Genomic DNA, 19,015 nt, shown 5'->3' with positions numbered 1-19,015 from the left:
ACTTCGAGCTAGAAAAGTTTGGCCGAGTTGGAGCCGATATTCGATATAGCCGGTAAGAATGTAGGCGAGACTGGACTACATAACATCAGTGGTTCCGATGCACCTCATCAGGTCATTCCCAAAGGATAAAGCTAGGGGGAAGGAGGGTGGGAGGCTGAGGAAGAATGAAAATGGACAACACAGATACATAATTAGAATGAGTACACAATTTAATATCTGATATTATCATTTTCATTTTTTCCTCAATGAATGGGACAGAGTCCCCAACTATGATAATCTTGGGTGGTCCTCATGGAAGGATATTCCGGAGAACTGCAGAACCAAAACCAGCCCTGTTCCTGGAGATGATATCCAACTTGTAATGAGCAATAAAAGTATGAGAACTGGATAAAGTGGCCACAGCACAAATATAATCAATAGAAGCCCTGGTCCAACAAGCAGATGATGCAGCCATAGATCTAGCTGAATGAGCTTTTGGAGGTTTGGGTAATGACAATCCTCTCAGAGACTAGACAAAGGAAATATAATCTATTATCCATCTGGCTAAGGTAACTTTGGATACTGTTTTTTTCCAACTTGCTTTTGGCAAAGGAAACAAACAGTTATCAGTTTTTCTAAAGTCTTTTGTTCTATGGAGATAAAAACGAAGTTGTCTAAGTACAGCTAAAAATGGAGCATGTGTTCTCCCTTATTATGAAATTTTGGAAAGAAAACTGGCAAACTGATTGCTTGATTTATATTTGACTCAGAGACAACTTTTGGCAAAAAGGAAGGGGTTGTATGTAAAGTCACTCTGTTTTACAAAAAATCAAATAAGATGGTTTTGAAGAAAGTGCTTGGAGTTCAGAAACTCACCTCGCAAATATAATAGCAACAAGAAAAATTGTTTTCCAAGAGAGAAATTTTAGATCTAACTTAACTGAAGGCACAAAAGGGGAGTGAATTAAAGTTTGTAATAGAACATTAAGATCCCAAGGTGGAGTAGGATTCTTTATTGGAGGCCTAAGCACATGGTACCCTTAAGGAATGCTTTACATATTTTAGAAGAGGCTAGCAGGAAAGTATTATATTCTATGTAGTAAATACAGATGGCTGTCAGCTGAACTTTTACACTGGAGAACCTGGCACCATGTTGAAAGATTGAAACAAATAATTCTAACAAAACAGGAAACGGAGCAGTAAAAGGATCCAACTTTCTCTGTTCTGCCCAACAGGAAAATATTTTCCATTTACTTTTATAAATTTTTCTTATAGGTTTCTGGTATGAAAATAAGATTTTACGAACCACAGAAAAAAGCCTGGATTGTCTAGCCATCATTGGAAATGGAGAAACCATGTGGTCAACTTGAGGCCTTGAATGTCCAGATGAATCATCCTCAATGGATGTGATAGTAGATCTAGACTGGCGTCCACTGTCCAAGGTGGACATAGGAGATGAAACCATAGGAATAGGAACCATACTTGCCAAAGCCAGAAAGGGGCAATGAGGATTACCTTGCTCTTCAACCATTGTACTTTCTGGAGAAATGTCGGTATTAAGGGGACGGGAGGATAAGAGTACAGGAGACAGAAGGACCAAGCATGGACTACAGCATCCCTCAGTGACTCCCCGAGACGGAATTAGGGCAAAGAAGCTGCTACACTCGTTGAAGGGAGAGACAAAAAGGTTGGAGCAAGGTTGACCCACTGGCAAAAAATAATTTCCGTACCTGCATGATTGAGAGACCACTCGTGCAGCATCAGGATGGTTTTGCAGAGCTTGATGGCTAAAACCCTGGATTCCCCAGTATGTGCATTGCTACAAGAAAGGTGTTGGAAGAGATCGCCTTCTGCCAGATTCTCATTGCTTCTTGGCAAATAGGTAAGATCTGGTCCCCCCCATTTGTTGATGTATCAAACTACTGATACATTGTCGGTCTGGATAGCAAATGTTCCAAGAGGGAGAGAGTTCCGAAAGACATGCAGTACCAACAGGACTGCTCTTATCTCTAAAACATCGCTATGCAAATTGGTCTCTTTTGGGGACCACATGCCTTGAACAGTCAGTCTCAAGAAATGCACCCCCACCCCAACTGGGAGGCATCTGTGGTCAACATGGCCTTCGGGGGAGGAAGGATAAAAGGACATTCCTGATGAACCTCAGTAGACTGCATCCACCAAAGTATGTAGTCTTTGCAGGCTTGCAAAATTTTTATAGGCTGTTCCAAAAGGTGTCAAAGCATAGACCATTGTACTGCCAGGGTTCACTGGAGAACTCTCATGTGAAGGCAAGCTGTAAGTAGCAGGGTGATCACTGTAGCCATCGGACCTAAGGCTTGAAGAACCAATCTTGTTGGAGGAGAGGGATGCCCTAGAACCTGTTTAACATGCAATCTTATGATATGAGCTCTGCTTTGGGGTAAAAATGCAAACTGACTGATAGTGTTCAGGTGAGCTCCTACAAACTCCAAGACTTCAACTGGTTAAAGATGGGACTTGTAAAGATTGATTGCGATCCCTAGGAATGGACATAACTGGAGTAAGTAATCCCTGGCCTTCTCTAGTAGATGCTTGGCTGATGTGGAAATGAGCCAGTCATCTAAATAAGAAAACACTCTGAATCCGTGCAGTCTAAGATAAAGCTTCCACCACTGCCATGCATTTGGTAAACATCTTCGGAGCTGTTGTGAGACCAAAGGGCAGAGATATGAACTGGTAATGGCTGTTTCTCAGCTGAAAGCTCAGATGTCTTTGAGAGTGCCTATTTATTTTGATGTGATATTATGCATCTTGATCTGAAGAGCTATACAGCACATACAGTCAACCTTCTGTACAAGATCCTACAGAAAATCAGGTATACACTACTAAAGCACGTCCCAGGATAAGCAGACAAATGCAGGAAAAACAAGGAACGTTCCACCACAGCAAAAATAATAAAACAAAACTTTTAATAGATAAAAACTCATATGGTCGGAACCAGGACAAGTGCTTTCGACGATATGCCTTCTTCAGATCCTCATTAATTTGTCCTGAGCGTCTTATTTTTTAAAAAAACTAACATCCAATAAAAAAACAGACTTTTGAATCACATGGCACATTAATGTAAGATGTAAATCATCATAAGTCACCAGTTTTCATAGTTAACCAGTCATTCTCTGTGCATGTAAAGATTTTGACTTTGTAGTCAGGAGGATAATTGCTTAGTCTCTTCCGCATTATTTCCTCCAATAAAATGGAGTTAGTCCGATCAAAATCTCTCAACCAATAAGAAACATGCCTTGTCAGAACCCTTCTTTTCCATCCAATGAGAATGAAGTCCAAGTCATGTTTGCTAAACTTCGGCAGAGATGGCAAACCCACGTTGTCGTCCTTTCATGATATCATAGTGCTTTTTAAGAAACCACAAAACAATTGGAAGTTCTTAAAATCTATTTTTTATCTTAACATAGCTCTTTATTCCATAATGCGATTGCTAGTATCATGATGGTAACTTATTCGTGGTATATCCAATCAGTCCTCAGAAGTTCAAGTTTTTAACCAATAGAAATCTTTCTTAGACTCATTGTAATTAGAATAAATTATTCTCGCATTTGTGCAACTCTGTATAAAGCTTTATTTGCAGCACTTACTTTATCACAAAAGGTTTAAAAAATATATATTTTGTTTGTGCTTGTCCAACTACTACCCGCATAAGAAATCCCTTTTGGGGTCAATAAAGTTATTATTCCTTTCCTAACCAATCAGTTTTCATAATTCTCATTGGCTGCCAAAAGAAACCATTGGTATATGCATTGCAATTCAAAGTAACATAAGTAAAGCTATTCAGTTTTTAGACAATCGGCATATAATATCCGCATTCAATATAGATTGTAGGGTGGTCAGTTGGAAGGAATAAGTTTTCTCTTCCTCTGCTGACATGGACCTCAGGATAGACTTCAACAGTTCCTTTATCAAGTCCCTCTATAACGTAGTAAAGTCTGCCAGGTAGTTAAGCGACCACAAAGCAAAGGTCACTGAAGCATAAACACACATTCCATATCTATCCAATGCCCTAGACTCTCTATTATGAGGATGGACAGTGGACGTCTGTTCACTCTGTTCAGCTAATTCCTTTGTTGGTGGCTGCCACAACAATCATAGCATCTACAGGGATTCCCTTACTCCAAAATTGCCTGGCTCCAGGGGCACTAAGGATCTTGTCTGGTCGATGGGGGATAGGCTCTACAGTGTCTGGTTCCTTCCAAGCTCAGCAGGAGACAAAATCTATAAGCTCATCTGCCGGGGAGTAAACCAAGACGTAGATGGGCCAGACCCAAAGTCTTCTAGGAACACCGACTCTTCTTGAGAGGGGCTTTGGGAGGACCATCCACCTTTTTAGTGCAGGATCTCTAAAATGTCTGCGAAGGAGACATCATCTGGCGATGATCTTGGAGACCCTTCCACTCATAAAAATTGGTGTCTTCAGTCAAAGCTTTCTGAGGGGACTCTAAGTGCCTCCTCTTACACAATCTTTTCTGAGGAACCTCTTCAATGGGATGCTGTGGAGAGGTATCAGAAGAAACAGGAAGTTCCTGAATATGAATTGCCTGGAAGCTCTTACGGAGATGGCTATCCCTGTAGATTAGGTTGATGAGACTTAAGCTCAAATCTCATGAAGGAACAGGGATAGGATCTGAGGAATTGAGAGTCAAAGAAGCCCTCAGATGGGAAAAAACCCTCTCCAGTACCTCAAAGGCAGAGTGACCAAGAGAAGTAGAAACCAACCTCACTGGAGCCAAAGCTCTTGGCTTAGTTGATTCTGCACCTCTCCTGGGTCTCTCTCCAAGGAGGGAGTTGGACCCGAGCCGTCCAGCACCAAGGCTCCAAGGGGAAGTGACAGCTCTGAAAACCTCAAAGTTGAAGTCATCACCCCGGACTCAGCACCAACAATTCAGCTCCGAGACTTGTCCTGCTCAGTGAGGACTGGCTCTGAATGGGTCAGGGAAATACTCAGAGTCGAAGAAGGAAGGTGGTATCTTTATATCCGACATTTCAACTCTTGGCACTCTTGTTTCCAATGGCTCCAAAACTACAGGTTAAATCAGACACGGCGTCAAAATCGGTTGTGAAGGTGGTTGAAGGCTGACTGATCCAGTGGGAGATGAAGCCCATAAAATCCCCATCTGGATCTGTGCTCTAAAGAATTTCTTCATCATCATGTCCATATCTGCCTCAGAAAGACTTTGGGGGGGTCCTGATTAAGAAAGAGGTGGAGGGAGGATGACACAACTTTCTAGAGGTCTCCTTTAAAAAGGGAGATCTCAGCCTAGGAGACACCGGCTCCAAAGAAAAATGGGGACTCTGAATCCAAGGAAGTTTAGACTATAACTGTCAGATCCAAGGTAGTTGGATCCAACAATTTTTTTAACTTTAGGAGGTGGCTTCGAGATTGGAGCAGATCTTGGAGATTGTTCAGGAGATAGCTTCCTAGGTTCCCTGGGCTCTGAAGATTTCTGCTTTTAGAGGAGGTTTGAGCCCCAGAAGTAGTAGCTGTGGAAGAAGAAGAAGAAGCAGGCAAAAGGCCCTGTCCTTCAGGACCAACTCATTACATCTGTCATTGATAGCCCTCAAATTAAATCTAGAAGAGATTTCACAAGGCACTTCTAAATTGAAAGGGCCTAAATAATAAACATACTCCCTGTGGTCATCAGAATTAGGTATCTTATGCCCACAGGAAGTGCACATTTTAAACCCGGTATGCTTCTCAGCTATATCAACAATAAACAAAAACAATAAAAGGAATAATAATATCAAATATTTATTTTATTTTTTTTTAAACAGGTAAAAAGAAAGCCTACCAACAATGATAATAAGAAGTTATGTACTCACCATAACGTTCCATCTGAGTAGGTAAACTTCATTTGTCAGCAACCTATGGGAATCGGATCCGACCTCGGATCCGAGCCGGCAGTTTTCAACAGCTTTAGATCCGAGCTCCAAGCTCCTCCCCCTACCCATAATCCCCTGCCAACCCTGACTGACCTCAGATCAAGTTTGCCCAAAAGCAGATACTGCTTAAAGACTATTACTCTCACAGATAAGTGGGTAACACCCATGGAACTGAGTATGAAAACATTCATAAGTGAGGGGGCAGGAGGGAGGGACGGTTGCTGACAAATGAAGTTTACCTACTCAGATGGAACGTTATGGTGAGTACATAACTTCTTAATCTGAAGTAGTTAACTTCATTTGTGCAGCAACCTATGGGACAGAGTCCCCAGCTACCTGAACCTTGGGCGGCCTTCATGGAAGGATGTTTCAGAGCACTGCAGAGCCAAAGGATGCTCTCCCTCTGGAGATAATGTCCAATTTATAGTGATTGATAAAGGTATGAGATGAGGCCCAAGTGGCTGCCGAACAAATATAATCCAAAGAGACGCTCGCTCTAAAAGCAGCAGAGGTAGACATAGACCGAGTAGAGTGGGCATGGACTCCCTGAGGTGCGGGCCTGCCAGAACTTTCATATGCTAAAAGGATACACTGTGAAATCCATCTAGACAGCGTGACTTTAGACACAGATTTACCCAAGTTAAATTTGGCAAAGGAGATGAACAACTGGTCAGATTGCCTATGACCAGATGTCCTGTGGATGTAGAAGCGAAGTTGTCTATGCACATCCAGTGAGTGTAATTTGTATTCCCCTTTGTTTTGGTAATTAGGAAAAAAGACTGGTAGGTTGATGGACTGGTTAATATTCGATTCAGAGGCAATCTTGGGAAGAAAAGAGGGATTGGTCCTGAGGTAAACTCTATCCTTGTGAAAAGTCAAGTATGGGGGGTTTACACAGAGGGCTTGTAGTTCAGAGACCCTTCGAGCCGAGGTGATAGCGACAAGAAAGGCCGTTTTCCATGACAAGAATTTAAGATCTACTGAAGCTGCAGGCTTAAACGGGGGAGCTGTCAAGGCCTGAAGCACCAGTGTTAAATCCCAAGGAGGGACTACATCCTTCACTGGAGGTCTGAGCAGAAAGGTGCCCTTCAAAAAGGTCTTACACAATTTCGTGGTGATCAAAGGGCCCAGTTCATTTCCCACGTGATAATGAGAGATAGCTGCTAGTTGAACCTTGACTGTGGAGGAGCTAGCCCCCTGATGAAACAGCCCTGACAGGAAGTCTAATACAGCGGGTAAAGGAGCTGTGAAAGGATCCAAATTTTGACGTTCCGCCCAAATGGAGAAACTACTATAGATCTTTCTAGTAGAAGGCTTGTGCGCTGCTACTAGAATAGTTTTAACTGGGGAAGAGATACCGGGAGTCCTAGCTACAAGTGGAACTGGAGCAGCCAAGCTGTGAGCTTGAAATTGTCCAGATTCGGGACTGGGAGATTTAGGAGGTGGGATATTAGATCCGGACGGGGATCCAGAATCCAAGGAGGATTCACCAGATGAGACCAAAGGTAAGGGAACCAGGTTTGACGGGGCCAGAATGGGGCAATGAGGATTATCCTGCTCCCCAACCGGCTGGCTTTCTGTAGAAACTTCAGCATCAGAGGAAGAGGAGGGTAAGCATAAAGTAGACCGGGAGGCCAAGCATGCACCAGAGTGTCTCTTGGAGTTTCCCTGGAGGGGGAAATGAGAACGAAGTAGTTGTAACATTTTGTGTTGGAGGGAGAAGCAGAGAGATCGCAACAGGGTTGACCCCATTCGGCGAAAATCCAATTCGCTATCTCGGGATTCAGAGACCATTCGTATGGTAACAGGATGGTGCGACTTAGTCTGTCCGCTAGGATGTTGGACCGCCCTGGAATGTGCATTGCTATAAGAAAGCGGTTGGTGGAGATCGCCCATTCCCACACCCTCATGGCCTCTCGACAGAGTGGGTAAGACCTGGTTCCCCCCTGTTTGTTGATGTACCAGACAACAGACATATTGTCCGTTTGAATCGCAATCGTTCCTCCAGGAAGAAGGTCCTGAAGTGCTTGCAACACTAACAGCACTGCTCTCAACTCTAGGACATTGATATACAGAGAGGTCTCCGTGAGGTCCCACGTGCCTTGGACTGTCCTGCCCGAACAATGCCCCTCCACCTGAGGCAGGAGGCGTCCGTGGTCACCGTGGCTAGGTGAGGGGCCATAGAAAAGGGGCATCCTTCCTGGAGGTTCGGAGATTGGAGCCACCATAACAGGGCCCTCTTGCAAGCCCTGCTGACGGGAATGGGATGGCTCAGAGGATATCGAAGAAAGGACCACTGGACCTGGAGGGTCCATTGTAAGACCCTCATGTTCAAACGAGCCATTGGCAATAGGCTGATTGCCGTCGCCATTGAGCCTAGAGCCCTCAGGACCAATTCCGCCGGAGGAGCTGGAGATTGTAGAATAGCCCGCACATGTAGCCTCAGGGTTCGTAGCCGGTCTGTGGTCAAGAAAGCTAGGAGCTTCTTTGTGTCTAATCTGGCCCCTATGAAGTCTATGGTCTGAGTCGTATTAAGAGATGACTTCTCTATGTTGATACTGATTCCCAGCCGGGGAGCTAGACGAAGAAAATAGTTTCTGGCTGCGCAGAGTAGATGCCTTGTCGGGACGGTCAGGAGCCAGTCGTCCAGGTATAGGAAGACCTGAATTCCCTGGAGCCTCAGGTGGGCCGCTATCACCGCTAACACTTTGGTGAACACCCTGGGGGCTGTGATGAGACCAAAGGGGAGGACCCTGAATTGGAAATGACTGGCTCCTAGCCGGAAGCGGAGGAACGTTCTGGATCACCTGTCCATCAGAATGTGGTAGTACGCATCCTTGAGGTCTATAGAGCACATACAATCGTTCTCCCGCAAAAGAGGGAGAATGGATTGAAGGGTGACCATGCGGAACTTCTCTTTGGTTACTGACAGGTTCAGGGGGGAGAGGTCGAGGATAGGTCTTAAGTCCCCCATCTTTTTTTGGCACCAAGAAGAACCTGGAGTAAAACCCCGACCTGCACTGGTCTGGGGGGGACGTGTTGGATGGCTCTTTTTTCCAGCAACTGTTGGATTTCTGTTGCTGCGGCCTCCCTCTGATCGGGAGGGACATCGGGGAGGTATCTGGGGCTGCGTGGGTAAAGAGAAAAGGGAATCTGATATCCTCTGGATATAATGCGAAGCACCCAGCGGTCTGTCGTGATGGACTCCCAAGCTGCTAGATGCTTCGAGAAACGTCCCCCGACTGCCTCCAGAGTGGAGCAGTTGGGCAACCCCTCAGGGGTGTTGCGTGGGTTGGTCCGAGAAGGGTTCTCTGCATCCAAAGTGCCGCGGGCCCCCTCTGCCTCTAGGGCGGCGTCCACCCTGCCCTCCTCTGCCACGGAAGGGCTGGGAGTCTGGAACGGGACTGTTGTGACTTCCGGAACTACATCTTCTTCTGTCCCTTCTGGTTCTTGGAGAAGGACCTCTGGGGAGCAGAGAAGCGGACTCCGACGGCAGACAATGTCTTCCCGACCTTCTCGCTCTGGACCAAGGTATCGCAAACAGTTTTGCCAAAAAGGGCAGAACCATCAAAAGGGGCATTAGCGAAAGACGCCTTGAAGGGTTCTGTAAAATCACAGTGCCGGAGCCAGGCCTGATGCCTCATGACAAGGCCCGCTCCGCTGGCTCTAGTGGCTCCTTCCGTGGCATGGGACAGTAGCCGTATAGAAGCGTTTGATACGGATCGGAGAGTGGCCATCCAGGTGGAGTGCAATTGCTTGTCCTCCGCCGACATGGACTCGGGGGGGGGGGGGCACGCAGCATACTCTTTGATAAGGTCCTGCTGCAGTCGAAGCACATGTGCCATGTAGTTCAGTGACCTCACAGAGATGGTAGCCGAACTAAAGACTCACTTCCCTAAACGGTCCATCGACCGAAACTCCTTGCTCAGAGGATGAACCGAGGGACTCTCCTGAGCTAGTTCCCTCTTGGTGGCCGCCGCCACCAACATGGCATTTACAGGGGGAACCTTACTCCAATGGGACTTGTCAGAGGGTGGACTGAGAATTTTGTTCGGGCGCTTGGGGACTGGCTCCACAGTGTCCGGCTCCTTCCACACCCTGGTAGTAATCAAATCTACCAGGGGGTCAGCCGGAGGGGACACCCAAGAGGTAGACGGGCCTGCTTCAAACGCCTCCAGGAACACGGGTTCGTCCGAGGTAGGCTTTGAGGCAGACCACCCCCCCTTATCCTGAGCATCTCCATGATGTCACCAAATGAGACATTTTCGGGGGGTGATCTTGGGGAGCCTTCCCCCTCCTCCAAATCCGTGTCCTCAGTCAAGGACTCGGGGGAGTCCAGGTGCCTCCTTTTGCACCTTCGCTTGTGAGGAACCTCCTCCGGGGGGCTGTCCAAGGAGGTCTCACCAGCCACGTCTTGTTCCAAAGGAATGACCTGGGACGTCAGAGCAGGCTGTCCTTGGGGCCGGGTGATGGAAGTCGGGCCCAACAGAGAAGGAGTGCAGGGCGGAGCCGTGGCAAGGGCCGGGGGCCTGGAATCTCTCGACAGGGCCCTCTCCACCACATCAAATGCCGAGGGAGAGCTGCTCTCTCTGGGATCCAAAAGCAGACCCTCACTCGGATCCGACGCACGGATCGGGGCCGGCGCCGAAGCGATCGGATCCAACGGACCAGTATGCTCCGACCTGGACGGAGCCGAAGGCATACTGATACCCCCGATCCGAAGCTAGGCCCTCGGCTCCGAGAGCTCGGATACGAAGAAAATGGACTCGACAGACTCGAGGGAAGTGTCGACGCCGAAGTACCCGAGACTATCGGTGCCTACACACCCCCAGCTCCAAGGCTGCTCGGCTCCGAAGACTCCGAGCCTGGGAAGCGGAACGGAGAAGGAGCTATCGGGGCAAAAAATGGGGGGGGGGCAGGAGCACTCCCATCTGCAGTTGGGCCTGGAGGAATCTTCTTATCATCCAGTCCAAATCTGCATCCGTGAGACTTCGGGTTGATCTCGATGAGGCCACCAAGGCGGGATGGGAGTGTCGCTTCGATGACCTCGAAGGAGATCAGGTCTCCTCCTCCTCAGGACCCGGTGAAAAGCAAGGGGACCGGATCCGAGAAGGAGGAGACCCAGAAGTCCTGGAGGGAGAAGACCACTTAGCCAGGGGGGGGGGGGGGAGCGGAGACCTCGGCCCGCCGCTTGTGGCGTTTCTCCCTCCTTTTCTCTTTCCTGGCCTCCCTCTCCTCCGGGCCTAAGACGGGAGGTTGAGTCCCGGGGGGAGGGAAGCAGGATTGGCAGCCGCCGCAGCAGGAGCCACGGGAGGACCGGAGGTAGAAGCCGAATCCGGAGGCAGAAGACACGCCAGAATCAGCTTAGACCTTCGGTCCTTGAGTGCCCTGGGATTGAACGCCGCACAGATGGAACAACCAGAAGACAGGTGCTCAACCCCAAGGCACAACACACACTGAGTGTGGCCATCTGCCGGGGACAGCTTATGGCCACACTCGGTGCATTTAGAAAAAATCGGCTTTGGGGCCTCAGACATTTTAACTAAAAGTGAAAACCACACACGTTAGGCCCCAAACACACACACACAACCCTAACGGAACCACGAAGGAAGGGGGAGGTAAATGACAAAAAATATAAAGTTAAACTAAAGAGGGTTTTATACAAAAAGGGACCTGGAAACACCCACAACCAAAATCTGAAGAAAAGAGAAGAAAAGGTAAATTTTTCTCTCACAAAAAAGTCTTTAATGCCTGGAACTCTAGATCAAGCTGCTGTTGGTTAACCGCGGCAAACTAGATCTGAGGTCAGTCAGGGATGGCAGGGGATTATGGGTAGGGGGAGGTGCTTGGAGCTCGGATCTAAAGCTGTTGAAAACTGCTGGCTCGGATCCGAGGTCGGATCCGATTCCCATAGGTTGCTGCACAAATGAAGTTAACTACTTCAGATCAAAGATTACCTTAGAAAGTAAGGTAAAGAAAAAAGAAGTTATGTACCTACCATAACGTTCCATGTTAGATGTCTTCATCTTGCCTTCTTTCTTGCTGGTTGGGATTGGAGCCGATCCTCAGCTCCGACTCGGCCATCTTCTATAGCTCGAGAGCTGTTTACTGGCTCGAGGCTACCCCTTATCCCACGATGCCTAGCGATAGCTACCCAGATCTCGTTTGAAATAGCTAACCCCAGACATAGCCAGAGAATCAACCTGTCCAAACAAACAGGTTGAGCATACCTGTCATACTCTCTAAGTCAGGAGAGGAAACAAACCAGAGAACACTCAGCCAGTGAAACTAGAACTCCTCTTGATCCAATAGGACAGGGGGACGGTGGGTGGGACACAAGACAGAAGGCGAGATGAAGACAACTAACATGGAACGTTATGATAGGTACATAACTTCTTTATGTTAAGTTGTCTATCTCGCCTTCGTTCTTGCTGGTTGGGACAGCGACCCTAGCACCTACAATCCTGGGTGGCTCATTGGAACAGACTCTTCAGAACAGTGGAACCAAAGTCAGCTCTGCTCCTGGAGACCATATCTAGCTTGTAATGCGAAATAAAGGTATGAGGAATTGCCCACATAGCAGCTGCACAGATAGAATCCATGGGCAACCTAGATTGGAAGGCTACAGAGGTGACCAAAGCCCTAGTAGAATGACCTTTCGGTTTAATAAGCAACTCTTTGTTTCTCAATTGATAAATGAAAGTAATAATGTGAGACAACCACCTGGATAAGGTCACTTTGGAAACTGGGAGACCTTGTTTGCCTAGAGCGCAGGAAAGGAATAGTTGTTCCGACTTCCTTATTTCCTTAGTCCTATGCAAGTAAAAACGCAATTGTCTATGAACATCGAATTGGTGTAATTTGTATTCTGCCTTGGTGTGGTTAGGGAAAAACACAGGAAGGTCTATAGATTGGTTTAAATTATTTTCTGAGCAGACTTTTGGAAGGAACGAAGGATTAGTCCTCAGAGCAACCCTATCCTTATGAAAAACCAAGTATGGAGGACGAACACATAGTGCCTGAAGTTCCGAGACGCGTCTGGCTGCAGTAATAGCTACCAGAAAAAGAAGTTATGTACTCACCATAACGTTCCATCTGAGTAGGTAACTTCATTTGTCAGTAACCTGTGGGTATTGGATCCGATTCGGATCCGAGCCGGCAGCTTTCCAAGCTAGAGATCCGAGCTCCTAGTTCCTCCCCTTACCCATAATACTCTGCTACCTCCCTCCAGTCCTCAGATCGAGTTTGCCCAATTAGCACAGAATAGCCAAAAACAACAAACCACCTGAACATCCTAACCTGATACCAACTAGGAGTGACTCAACAATCCTTCGGGTGACGAACTACAGGTTGGGGGACAGAGGGGGGGGGGGTCGGTTGATGACAAATGAAGTTACCTACTCAGGTGGAACATTATGGTGAGTACATAACTTCTTTCTCTGAAGTAGTTAACTTCATTTGATCAGCTACCAAAAACTTGGGAGGTCCTCAAGGAAGGATATTCCGGAGCACTGCAGAGCCAAATGAAGCCCTCCCCCTGGATATCAAATCCAACTTAAAATGAGTAATAAAGGTATGAGAGGAAGCCCAAGTGGCCGCAGAACAGATGTCATCTAAGGGCACCCTTGACCAAAAGGCAGCAGAGGTAGCCACAGAACGCGTAGAATGTGCACGAACTCCCACGGGCTCAGGTCGACCAGAGATTTTGTACGTGTACAAAATGCAGTTAGAAATCCACATGGCTAGAGTTACCTTCGTTACTGGTTTACCCAAAGATGGCTTGGCAAAGGAAACAAAGAGCTGCTCCAATTTTCGAGAGGCAGCGGTTCTATGCAAATAGAAGCGCAATTGTCTATGCATATCAAATGAATGGAGTCTATATTCCCCTTTGTTCTGGTCGTTAGGGAAAAAGACAGGCAGATTAATGTATTGGTTAATGTTAGCTTCGGAAGCCACTTTAGGTAAAAAGAAGGGATTAGTCCTGAGGGAAACTCTGTCTTTATGGAAGACAACATACGGAGGTTTGGAACAAAGGGCCTGAAGCTCAGATACCCTTCTAGCTGAGGTAATAGCAATCAAGAAGGCAGTTTTCCAAGACAAAAACTTTAAGTCAGCCGAAGCTGCAGGCTCAAAGGGTGGACCAGTAAGAGCCAGGAGGACTAAGGTTAGATCCCACAGAGGAACCACATTCTTGACAGGAGGTCTTAACAGAAAAGTACCTTTCAAGAAGGTCTTGCAGATCTTAGAGGAAGCTAAGGGACCAAGATGATCTCCGATGTGGAAGTGGGAAATAGCCGCCATCTGAACCTTCACAGTTGAAGAACTGACCCCCTGATGAAAAATGTGGGATAAAAACTCGAGAACTGCTGGAGTGGGAGCTGTAAAGGGATCCAAATTTTTTTGCCCGGCCCAGATAGAAAAACGTTTCCATTTACTGTTGTAGACTTTCTTGGTAGAAGGCTTATGTGCGGCCACCAGGATGGATTTAACTGCGGGTGAGATACCGAGAGTCCTAGCCACTAATGGAACTGGATCAACCAAGTGGAAAGCTTGAGGTTGTCCAGGTTTGGGGTTTCTAATCCCGAAGGATGAGAAATGAGATCTGGGATGGGATCTAAGATCCAAGGAGGAGCTACTAGATGAGACCGCAGGTATGGGAACCAGGTTTGACGAGGCCAGAATGGGGCTATGAGGATAACTCTGCTCCCCAACCGACGAGCTTTCTGCAAGAATTTTGTCATTAATGGGAGAGGAGGATAGGCATAAAGAAGACTGGATGGCCAAGCATGAACCAAAGCGTCTCTGGGGGTCTCCCCCGGTGGGGGGAATCAGAGCGAAAAACTCACTGCACTTTGCGTTTGAAGACGATGCGAACAGATCGCAGCAAGGTTGACCCCATTTGAGGAAGATCCGTTTCGCTACTAAGGGGTTCAGAGACCACTCATAAGGTGAGAGGATAGTTCGACTCAGCTTGTCCGCTAAGATGTTGGACTGATCCAGAATGTGCGTTGCTAGCAGAAAGCGGTTGGTAGATATCGCCCACTCCCAAACTCTCATGGCCTCTCGGCAGAGAGGGTAAGACCTGGTCCCCCCCCTGTTTGTTGATGTACCAGACCACTGACATGTTGTCTGTCTGAATTGCAATAGTCCCTAGAGGAAGGAGGGCATGGAGAGCCTGCAACGCTAGAAGCACCACTCTCATCTCCAGAACATTGATATGCAGCACAGTCTCTGTAGAAGTCCACGTGCCTTGGACGGTTCTGCCCATGCAATGCCCCCCCCACCCTAGGCGAGAAGCGTCCATGGTCACTGTGGTTTGGGGTAGAGGCATTAAAAAAGGCCGCCCTTCCCGAAGCTCTCGGGAATGGAGCCACCAAAGCAGAGATTCCCTGCAAACCCTGCTGAGGGGAATGGGAGAGTATAGTGGATGTCGAAGAATGGACCACTGTACCTGCAAGGTCCACTGAAGAACCTTCATATTCAGGGGGGCTAGAGGTGAAACATTGATAGCCACAGACATAGACCCTAGAGCCCTCAGGACTAATTCCGCCGGTGGGGCTGGAGACTGTAGAAGAGCTAAGACGTGGAGAGTTAGGTTGCGGAGTCTGTCCGACGTCAAGAAAATCTTTGACTGAAGCGTGTCTAGTCTGGCCCCTATGAAATCCAAGACCTGAGCAGGCTGAAGGGACGATTTTTTGTAGTTTACAGTGATCCCCAATTGGTGGGCCAGACGCAAGAAGTAGTCCCTGGTTGAGCACAGCAGATGCCTGGTGGGGGCGGCGAGGAGCCAGTCATCCAGGTATGGAAAGACCTGTATTCCCTGAAGCCTCAGGTGGGCCGATAACCTTCGTGAACACCCTGGGGGCTGTGGTGAGACCAAAGGGGAGGACCCTGAACTGATAGTGGCTGGCTCCCAACCGAAAGCGGAGAAATCTCCTGGATCGCCTGTCCATTAGAATGTGGTAGTACGCATCCTTGATATGTATGGAGCACATCCAGTCATTTTCCTGCAGAAGGGGAGAATAGACTGAATGGTGACCATCCGGAATTTCTCTTTGACAACTGACAGGTTCAGTGTAGATAGGTCAAGAATTGGCATTAGATCCCCCGTCTTTTTTGGCACTAAAAAGAACCTGGAGTAAGTGCCTGATCCAGACTGGCCTGGGGGGACGCGCTGGATGGCTCTTTTTCTTAGCAGCTCTTCTATCTCTAAGGCTGCCGCCTCTCTCTGATTGGGTGGACATCGGGGAGGTGCCCCAACTGAGGGGGAAAACTCAGGATGAGAATAGAGTAACCACTGGATATTATACGGAGCACCCAGCGATCCGTCGTGATGGACTCCCAATGTGCTAGGTGCTCCGAGAAACACCCCCCAAAGGCCTCCAGAGAGGAGCAGTCGGGCAACCCCTCAGGGTTGCTGTGAAAAGGGTTCCCTCGACCCGAAATTTCTTGGCTCCCCCCCTCTGCCTCTGGGCCGGCGTTCAGCCTGTCCTCCCCTGCCTCTGAAGGACGAGAGGTCCGGAGCAGGACGGGATTGTTGAGATTTCCAGAACTACATCTTCTTTTGTCCTCTCTGGTTCCTGGAAGAGGACCTTTGAGGAGTCGAGAAGCGGATTCCGACGGCAGACAACGTCTTCCCATCTTTTTCGCTCTGGAGTTGCGTACTGTGGACGGTCTTGCCAAACAGTGTAGAACCGTCAAAAGGCGCGTTCGCCAAGGACGCCTTGAAGGGTTCCGCAAAATTGCAAAGACGGAGCCAGGCATGACGAAGTAAGGCTATGCCTGCTCCACTGGCTCTAGTCGCTCCCTCCGTGGCATGGGAGAGAAGCTGCATAGAAGTGTTGGAAATCGATTTTAGAGTGGTCATTCGTGCCGCAAAGGTTCGTTTGTCCTCGGCTGACATGGACTCCGAGGGTGACCCAGCGTACTCTTTGATTAGGTCCCGCTGAAGCCGAATTACGTGTGCCAAGTAGTTCAGCGCCCTTACAGAGAAGGTGGCTGAAACGAACATCCTCTTTCCAATGCGGTCTATCGTCCGAGACTCCTTGTCTGGAGGATGTACCGAGGAACTTTCCTGCGCCAGTTCCTTTTTGGTGGCAGCCACCACCACCATGGCATCTACTGGGGCACCTTTGCTCCACGCTGTCCTGTCTGTCAGGGGGCTAAGGATTTTATCTGGTCTCCTGGGTATCGGCTCTACAGTGTCCGGCTCCTTCCACGCCCTGGTAGTTATAAGGTCTACCAGGGGGTCGGCCGGAGGGGACACCCAAGAGGTAGATGGGCCTGCATTAAATGCCTCCAGAAACACAGACTCATCCGAGGAAGGCTTTTGGGCTGACTACTCCCCTCTAATGCGCAGCATCCCCATGATGTCTCCAAAGGAGACACCCTCAGGGGGTGACCTGGGGGAACCTTCCCCTTCCTCCAAGTCAGTGTCTTCTGTGAGGGACTCAAGGGATTCCAAGTGCCTCCTTTTACACTTTTGTTTGTGAGGTACCTCCTCGGGGGGGCTGTCCGAGGAGGGCTCACCAACCAAATCTTGTTCCTCTAAGGGAACCATCTGGGACGTAGACACAGGCTGTCCCTGAGGCCGGATGATGGAAGACAGGCCCGTCTGCAAGGGAATGGTGGGTGGATCCGTAGCCTGAGCCTGGGGCCTTGAATCCCTCGAAAGGACCCTCTCCACGACATCGAAGGCCGAGGGTGAGCTGCTCTCCCTGGGATCCGAGAGCAGTCCCCTTGGATCTGACATGCGGATCGGTGCCAGAGTCGATGCGATCAGATCCGAAAGGGTAGTGCACTCCGACCGTGTCGGAGCTGAAGACACACTAATCCCCACGGATCCGAGGCTCGGCTCACGGCCCGAGAGCTCGGATCAGAAAAAGGACCCGACAAACTCGAGGGTACAGTCGGCATCGAAGTAGCGATTGCTATCGAAAGCGACACTCCAGCTCCAACGCTACCCGGATCCGATGGCTCTGAAATCCGATAGTGGATCTGAGAAGGAGCAATGGGGGCAAAGAACGGGGCGGAGCTCCCCCCTGAGGGGGGGGGGCAAGAGCACTCCCATCTGCATCTGAGCCTGGAGGAAGCGACGCATCATCCAGTCCATGTCCGCATCTGAAAGGCTCCTAGTGGATCTGGAAGAAGCCGCCGAGGCTGGCCAGGAAGGCCGCCTCGACAACCTCGAAGGTGACCGGGTCGCCTCCTCCGGCTCAGGAGAAAATCGTGGAGAGTGAAGCCGAGAGGGGGAAGACCCGGAGGCCTTCAGGGGAGAGCAGAGTTGCTTAGTCGGCGGGGCCGAGGGGACAGAATCAGCCCGCCACTTGTGGCTCCTGTGCCTCTCCCTGTCACGCTCCTTGTCCCTTCTGTCTATTTTCCTGGAGTCCGTCTCTCCCTGGACCGTAATGGGAGTTTGAGTCCCGGTCAGGGGAGCAGGAACAGTAGGTGGAACAGCCGCAGCTGGTGCCACAGAGGGAGAGGAAGACAAAGCAGAATCCGAGGGCAAAAGGCCCGCCAGGATAAGTTTGGCCCTCCTGTCCTTTAAAGCCCGGGGGTTAAAAGCCGCACAAATTTTGCAGCCTGATGAAAGAAGTGCCACCCCCAGGCACATAACGCACTGAGTGTGGCCATCGGCTGGAGAGAGCTTATGGCCACACTCAAAGCATTTTGAAAATACAGCCTTAGGGCCTTCAGCCATTTTAAACACACACACACCTTCACACACACACGGATAAGGGGAAGGGGGAACTATAACTAACAAACTACTAACAGAAAAAAATTGTTCACTAGGTATACTAGAGTCGAGAAGGAACACACACACACACACAGTTTTGGAAGAAACTGGACAGTAAAACTAGAGAATAAAATCCTCTAAATCTACTCACAAACTGCCAAGAGCTCCTCACTCGTGCTTCAAGAAGCCACGGCAAATGAGATCTGGGGACTGGAGGGAGGTAGCAGAGTATTATGGGTAAGGGGAGGAGCTAGGAGCTCGGATCTCTAGCTTGGAAAGCTGCCGGCTCGGATCCGAATCGGATCCGATACCCACAGGTTGCTGATCTAATGAAGTTAACTACTTCAGATAGAGTGTTTTCCAAGATAGAAA

General features: G+C 48.7%; 1 protein-coding gene across 2 annotated transcripts in view; it reads right to left on the bottom strand.

The window, feature by feature from the left end:
* Positions 1 to 19,015, bottom strand: part of HORMAD1 (HORMA domain containing 1) — a 4,208,304-nt gene that overhangs the window by 1,051,547 nt on the left and 3,137,742 nt on the right. The gene's annotated exons all lie outside the window — the stretch shown is intronic.

This window comes from Protopterus annectens, chromosome 8.part0, assembly GCF_019279795.1.
Source record: "Protopterus annectens isolate FY-2018-M chromosome 8.part0, PAN1.0, whole genome shotgun sequence".
Taxonomy (NCBI): domain Eukaryota; kingdom Metazoa; phylum Chordata; order Ceratodontiformes; family Protopteridae; genus Protopterus; species Protopterus annectens.
The sequence above is the reverse complement of the archived record's forward strand: the minus strand, read 5'-3'. Positions and strand labels throughout refer to the sequence as shown.